A 7,506-nucleotide genomic window follows, 5' to 3' on the forward strand; every position below is an offset into this window, starting at 1 on the left:
GAAATTCACAGCAATTTTGGCAGCGAGTGACGATGTCACGAGCTTCTTTCCTAGTCAAGGAGAAGCGACGGCACAACGTTTCTGCCGTTACATGAAAGCGATTGTGGAATCCTTTTGCAGCTTCCACAGAGGATGACAGGGCTGTGGCTATTAATTTGGTGGCTTTGTCTGCCAAGTCATTACCCAGGGACATGGGGCCAGGTAGGCCCGAATGAGCCCTGATATGAGTGATGAAAACTGGGAATTTTCTTTGAAGCAACACTGATTGTATTTCTTGAAAAATTTGTGCTAAAGTGCTAGAGGGTTTAATTACTCCAGCCACCTCCAGCAAGTTTACTGCATTTACCACATAACTAGAATCTGACACAATATTGAGGGGTTCAGAGAAGGTTTTTAATACCTCCAGAACCACTAGACACTCTATTACTTGAGGTGATGCTTCTTTATATTGTTTGGAACATATTTTGCCATTGACCACAAAGGCCCCTACACCATTCTTGGAGCCATCGGTATACACCATGAGCCCTTCCTTAATTGGGTTTCTTACCGTTACATGCGGGAACACAATTGACTGGCTCTGGGCAAAGTGTAGGATCGGGTGTTTGGGATAGTGATTGTCTATGCTTCCAGGGAAAGTTGTAACTAGCATAGCCCAGTCATTAGATGTGGCGGCCAAGGTCTGAACTTGCACAGAGGTATAAGGCACCACCAAGAGGTGGGGGCTATGCCCGAAATGGGTGATGGCCGCTTTATAGCCTCTGAGTGCAAGCTGAGCTATGGCTTCAGGATACCAATGTATTATTTTTGCTGGGGATACATTTGGGTGAACCCATAGCAGGGGCCCATTCTGCCAAAGAACGGCAGTTGGCAAATGGGCAGTTTGTAAGACACACAGACTAAAGGGTTGTGATTCTTCGATACGGAGCAGCTGCGCTTGTGTCAGGGCCATTTCCACCTTTTGTAGGGCCAGATCAGCAGCTGGAGTCAATGTTCGGGGGGACGTGATGTGCGAATCTCCTTCTAAGATATTGAACAAAGATCTTAATTCCGAAGTGGGGATTTTTAAAAAGGGTCTAAGCCAATTAATGTCCCCCAACAATTTCTGAAAATCATTTAGGGTATGGAGGTGGTCCCTTCTTATCTCTAATTTTTGAGGTATGATGTTATTTGGTGTCACCATGGTACCCAGGAACTGTCCAGTATTTGAAATTTGGACCTTTTCTACAGCTATTTGAAGTCCCCATTGACTCAAAGTTTTAAGTAAAAGGGGGTAGGCCTTTTGAAGCAGGCCAAGGTCCTTGTGGCACAGAAGGATGTCGTCCATATAATGGAGCATGACTAACGAGGGAAATTGATCCCTTACTGGAGAAAGGGCCTCCTGCACATAAAGTTGGCACATAGTAGGGCTGTTGGACATTCCTTGTGGTAGAACCTTCCATTGGTACCTTTTATCAGGTTCCATATGATTAACAGAGGGTATAGTAAAAGCAAATCTGGGCCTATCTATTGGATTTAGAGGTATAGAAAAGAAACAGTCTTTAATATCTATTATAATCAAATTCCAACCCCTGGGCAGGGCGGAAAGCACAGGAAGGCCTCTTTGCACAGGGCCGAACAAATGCATTTGTTCATTAATGGCTCTAAGGTCATGGAGCAACCTCCATTTCCCTGATCTTTTCTTAATAACAAATATGGGAGTATTCCAGGGGGAGGTAGAAGGTTCTATATGGTCCAATTTTAGTTGTTCATTTACTAATTGTATCGCGGCCTCCATTTTTTCAGAGGATAGGGGCCATTGGGGGACCCACACCGGGTCCTCTGTTTTCCACGGTATAGGCCGAACCGTCCCCATGGCCCCTAGGAAAAACCCAGTCCTTGTCGGGCTATATTTCCTACAGGTGAAATAGGTTCAATTCTTCCTTGCTCTGACCGTCCTAATCCTTTGCCTGTCCTGTAGCCCATCTTTAGCATCATGTTTTTTGCCTTGTTCGAGCCTTCCCCCAACACGATTTTTTCATTGGACAGGGTTAGGCCCAGATGTTGCATAATGTCTCTCCCCCAAAGGTTTACTGGGAGCGGGAGCACATAAGGTTCGAATTTACCCTTTTGTCCCTCAGGAGCCTTCCAGGTCAAACTCATCGAGCTTATGGCAGGGCATGAATGATATCCCAGGCCTTGTAGAGAGTGGGACGATTTTGTAGTGGGCCAAGCTTTTGGCCACCAGTGCGTGGATATAATGCTTTTGTCTGCCCCGGTATCAAGAATACCTTCAAACTTTTTTCCATTTACTTCGAGGCAGAGTTTGGGCCTTTCATTCAGGGATACAACAAGGTAGGCTGAATCAGTTCCTGACGACCCCATCGTTTTGGGACTGGGGCCTGGGGAGCCCTCCCAGAGGGTATCGGGGAGGAGCAGCAATTGAGCTATCCTATCTCCTGCACTGATGGAAAACACGCCCCTGGGGCTGGAACATAAGACCTGTATTTCGGGGGAGTGTAGGTGGTCAACAACCCCAGGATGGACCACTAGGCCCCGTAAGGTGAGTGATCCTCGTCCGAGGATAAGGCCCATGGTCCCAGGGGGCAAAGGTGACATTGGCTCTATAGGTACTGGTTGGATACTCATTTGGGGCATTAGTAGGAGGTCGGAGGCGGCGCGCAGGTCCACCCTTGTGGGTCTTCCTGGGTCACTTCTTCCGCCATCCCGAAGGTTCTGACAAACCGGTTCCCATATCTTTGAGGGCCCTGGGACCGTGGGCCCAATGACCCGTTTTTTGACACATTGGGAGCAGGAACATTTAATGGAGGCAAAAGCCTTCCCTGTATATCTCGCACTGAGCGACATTGATCTGCTCTGTGGTACCCTTTACCACACCTCGTGCAGAGGGTCAAGACCCCCCCCCCTTGTCTGGGGCTTTGCAATCTCTTTTGAAATGTCCAGGCTTACCACAATTAAAACAGGTCCGTTCACCGGTCTTCTTTTGTGGAGGATGCTTTTGTGCTAACATGATGGCGGCCGCGAGGCCAGTATTGCTAAGTGGACCTCCAAGCTCTCTACACACTCTTAGCCATTCTTGCAGCCCTTTTGATTTTCTAGGAGCAATGGCATTCCTGCATTCCTGGGTGGCTTGTTCAAAGATCAGTTGCTCAATAAAGGGTCCTATCCCCTCTGGGTCCCCAAAGATTTTTCCTGCCGCCTCCATCATGCGTGCGATGAAGTCGGCAAAGGGCTCCTGGGGCCCTTGAACAATTTTTGTAAGCTGATTGGTGGTTTCTCCCTTGCGATTAAGTGACTTCCAGGCCCGTATGGCTGTGCTGGAAATCTGGGCGTACGCCCCCCAGTGGTAATTAATTTGATCTGCGGCCCACGGGCCTTGGCCTGTTAAAAGGTCAAATGTCCAATCCCGCTGCTCTGGCGTAAGGGCTATTGCGTTGGCCCTGGCCTGGGACTGGGCTGCCTCATGCCACAAGGCTTTCCATTCTATGTATTGTCCCATGGTAGGCAAGGCGGCCTTAACCACCATTTGCCAATCACTAGGTGTCATGGCAGTTTGTGCCATTCTTTCAAGAATCATAATAGTAAAATTAGCATTGGGACCATATTTTCTTACTGATTCTGCAAGATCTTTTATCTGATTATAGTCTACAGGAGCGTAGATTCTCCCCCCTTCCTGTTCATAAACAGGAAACGCTAAGTGTAGCTTGCGGAGGATCCTTTGGGGAAAAAAGGAAGTTGTGGATGACCGGGCCTCATAAGGTGGGGGAGCGGAGGGAATGGCGGCAGCCAACAATCTCCTATCCTTAGAGGAGACACCGGGCGCGGGCTTACTTGACTTAGGTCACCTGCCTTCATCTGGGTGATACCTTTCTCCTTTATATCTAACTGCTTCTTCTTCTAACTCGCCCTCTTCCTCCGAGGTCAGTTTACTGTCCTCGGTTTCGGAAGAATCCGAGGTATCTCTTAGGTGGGGGGCAGCCAGTTCTCGGGTCGGATATAACCCGGGCCTGCTGCTCCCTTTCTCTCCCTTTCTGTTTCTCCTGGGAGGTCCTTTTTCACTTCCCTTTTTTGCCTTTTTTACGGTTTTTGTGCGCACACCCATCCTCTCACTACGCTCGGATTCTGACATGCCTTCCTGCATAGCTTCTAAAACCTTTTGCCCTTTCTTTCGCTCCTCCTCACAGGCCTCATCTTCAAGACAACTCTTAACTAGTTTCCATATGGCCTTAACTCCCAACCTGAGGTCTGAACAGCTTTCTAGATCGTTGCCTAGCTTATTCCATGACGGCAGCGTCAGAGATCCTGACACCGCATACCAGGGAGCTACGCGATCAACTTCCTCGACAAAGCGGCGAAGAACTCTGTCCCCAAGCTTCAGGTCCCTTCTTTTGAGAAGTTCTTTTAATGAAGTTTGTACTGATTGAGAAGCCCCCATGATACTCTAAAGGAGACTGCAGTTTATGTCTCCGAGATCGTATAGGTGCGGCCCGCGGCTTATCTACGTCTTCCGGCAGGGACGGGAGCGCAAAAATGAAAGTGCGACTCACCTTTCAGCTCTTTTATTTACGAGAGACTGACGTGCGCTAGGGTTGTAAGAACTTCAGTTTAATACAACCTTCTATGTTCACAAAGGAGGAGGGCTAGGAGCCATACAACCAAGGCCACGTAAAGCCTCGGGCAATCCCTCCCACGGCCCGGTTAGTTGAAGGGAGTGCGAAAGGGTCAGGTAAAGTTCAGGCATACCTTTCCGAGACGTAGTTCCTGCAGTTCTGGACCCTCCCCGTCACCGAGGGGTCTCCGACGGTGTCTTCGTTTTCCCGGGATTTCGGCACCAGATGTGAGTGTTCGCTGATTCGCCCGCGAATGAGGACACCACACACAGTAGGGTTCTTCTGCAGCAAGCTTTTATGCGTCTTGAGAGGGAGAGCATAAGCTTCACAACCGGAGACCCCAGGCAGCCCGAGCCCATCCTTTATATAGGAAATTCTCCCCGCCTCGGACGTGGCAAGCCATGATTAGATCAACACTGATCACCCCATATGACGTTATCCCTGAGGCGCGAGCTGCCCGGGGCGGGGATTTCCAGCGCAGGCGCAAACTAGATGTTTACTAGTTGGTACTGAGGAAATGAGCGCCATCTTGTAATGGCAATTGCTCAGTACTGAAAGGTAGCAGCGCCCCACAGACTTTCCTTTGCTCATGCCTTTGGGGAAGGCTCTATTGTGCTGCTCAGGTGAGGTTCAGGCCCTGCAGTCCTGTGTGCTATAGCAGGTGTGGGGCAGGGCCAGCTTTCCTGCTCTCATGACTGCTCTGCCAACTCTTTCACTGCCACAGGTGGCAAGGGGTAAGAGTGGGGAAGGACATATCTCTCTCACCCATGCAGACACATGGGTTGTGGTGCCAGATCTCCCAAGCTCATTACCCTGGCTCACCCACTTTTCCATCAGGGTCAGCTCTACTGTGCTGCCCAGGTCAGGTACAGAACCTGCTCTCCTGAGTGTTGCAGCAGGTGAGGGGTAGTGACAGCTATCTCACTCTGATGACCTTGGGACCAGCTCTTCTGCTTTCTGTAGGTGGCAAGGGATAAAGTGGGGGGCATTTCTCCCTCACCTATGCCACCACTTGGCAGACAACTGACAGGGCCAGCTCTCCCATGAAAATCCCTTTGGGACCTTATGCCCCTGCCACCAAGGTCAGTGCTACTGTACTGCCCAGGCAATTTGCAGAGCCTGTTCTTCCCAGGCTGCAGCTCGTGAGGAACAGGAATGATGATGTGCCTTGTGGGGGAGATGAGATGCAGCCTAAGGTAGGGATCCCAGCCCGTGTCTATCTGTGTGAGAAATGGTATAGACTGAGATGAAAGCTATGGTTATCAAACTCCTGGGCACTCAGATGCCATTTTGAACCTCAAAGATTTAAGAATGGGGGCAGGGCGCTGAGATGAACCAGATGTATGGAGATCCAGCTTAACTCAGGGTGAGTGCCAGGAGTATAGAGAGGCCTTCTGTGGGAGACTTTGGCCTGGCTATGTATGATAAAGGTCTACCCCTATGGCGGACCTTGAGAAAGGAGACAGTCCTTGCTTGTCCAAAACTGCTTCATGGTGGAAAAGATTCATATGACTTATTCAGGGTGGATCAGAGATTAAATATCTTTTTCAGAAAGGGATGCCTGGGAAGGGGAGCTTATTGGCTAGACCTTGGAGGCTTATCTAGATACATCATTAACATGGAGAACTCTAAGTTTTATGCTATATGACAAGTTGTCATGGTTCCCTTAGTGGGGTGTTGTGGTCATGTGCTCCAGGAAAGGAACTTGTTTGGGTGAAGATTTAAATGCCCACCATTCTCAACTATGAGAATTGCCGGGGTTCCTGAATTTACTCAACCTTACCAGTTTTTCTATATGGTAACACAGTCCACTGCACCACAGGTAGGAGGCTATCTCTCCTTCATCTATGCTACTGCATGGGAGATAAGTGGTAGAGCCATTTCTCCCATGCTCATACCCTCCCGGCCATCTCACCTACCACTTCTGCAATGTGTGGTGCTTGGTGTCCTGAGCTGCTGGCTAAGGGCAGGGTTAGCTCTCTTCCTTTTATACTCCAGGACCAGTCCTCCCATGATAACCAGGGGTGGGCCCATTTCTGCACATCCCTTAGGCATCAACATGTCCCTTGATGGCAGCCCAGACCAAGGCTTTGGTGGTAACAGACCTATGCTATTGCAAGGCCATAGACTCACATGTGATCCCCCAGTGGCACCATAGGCTAGGAAACCTTTCCATACTGGTCCCAGATAGCATTACTGGCTACTTACATCAGTCTGTTTTATACTACTCTCAAGTCTCCACTTTTGCCTCTCTTCATTGTACCCACATCCTTCTGTTTCTCTTTCTCTTCCATATCTCCACCATCTACTTGCTCCTCTTAGTGGTGCTCAGGGCCTTTGAGTATCTGGGTCATCTCAGGAGTCATATCAGGGTGCTATGTCCCACCTGTGCATTAGGGCACTGGTCAGGGGTCATCTCAGGCATGGTCTGCCTCCTTCTAGGCCCACATGGTGCTGGACTAGTGGTCATTTCAGGCTCACTTTTCTCAGAGAATGTTAGGCTTTTATTATTCAGATGTTCATAGGTCAGAACATTGAGCATAGACATAGACTCTCTTCTTTACTACCTAGTGGCACATGTGTGACACCACAGCCATGCCTGCAATGCCTCTAGGGGCAGTTTTCTTCTCATATTTAAGTATCAGATTCATATATATTCATATCGTATCCATGACTGCCCTATTCCAGGAAACAAAAATAGCCTTGATGAACATCAACTGATGAATGGATAATGAGCATCAGTATATTTATACAAAAGGAAATCATTCAGCTATTAATAAAAATAAAACTCCCAGGCAAATGGAAGGATCTGGAAGGATCCTGTGCATAAGGCAACCCAGCCCCAGAAAGATAAACGTTGCTTCTTTTCTCTCACTTGTGGATGTTGGCCTTGTGTCTT

At 48.8% G+C, this 7,506-nt stretch overlaps 1 non-coding gene across 1 annotated transcript; it reads right to left on the bottom strand.

Moving 5' to 3' along the window:
* Window positions 1-7,099: 7,099 nt before the first annotated feature.
* LOC115032464 (small nucleolar RNA SNORA17) lies at window positions 7,100-7,228 on the bottom strand. The gene has a single exon (XR_003838139.1). It is a non-coding gene; the product is annotated as a small nucleolar RNA SNORA17 (small nucleolar RNA).
* Window positions 7,229-7,506: the final 278 nt, after the last annotated feature.

This window comes from Mus caroli, unplaced genomic scaffold, assembly GCF_978045245.1.
Source record: "Mus caroli unplaced genomic scaffold, Mus_caroli_1 scaffold_1, whole genome shotgun sequence".
Lineage (NCBI taxonomy): Eukaryota > Metazoa > Chordata > Mammalia > Rodentia > Muridae > Mus > Mus caroli.